Below are 365 nucleotides of genomic sequence, written 5' to 3' on the forward strand. Positions count from 1 at the left end.
CGGCCCGAGGGCAGCGGGAGGGGGGGAGCGGCGGTGGCGGCGGCACCTCCTCTCCGGGACCGCGGGCACCGAACCGGGGGCGGCGAGGCGAGGGCGGCTGCCGCTGCCTCCTCCTCGAGGGTTTTGACTTCCACCGGGCCGAGGACCGAGGAGACGGCGGCGGGCTGGAGGGGAAACTCCACGGAGACTGATTCCCGGCGAGCCAGGAGAGGGGCTCGGGGCGGGGAAAGGGAGGGAGGAGAGCCAACGGGTCCGTTTCGTGCTTCTCCTCAGCGAAAACTGACGGTCGCCGCCACCGCCGCCGCCGCTGACAGGAATCTGAGCCCCGCCCCCGCGGGGCACTGCGCAGGCGCGGAGGGGGGCGA

Source organism: Carlito syrichta, unplaced genomic scaffold, assembly GCF_000164805.1.
Source record: "Carlito syrichta isolate Samal-C Ts95f unplaced genomic scaffold, Tarsius_syrichta-2.0.1 Scaffold312739, whole genome shotgun sequence".
In the NCBI taxonomy this organism is placed as follows: Eukaryota; Metazoa; Chordata; class Mammalia; order Primates; family Tarsiidae; genus Carlito; species Carlito syrichta.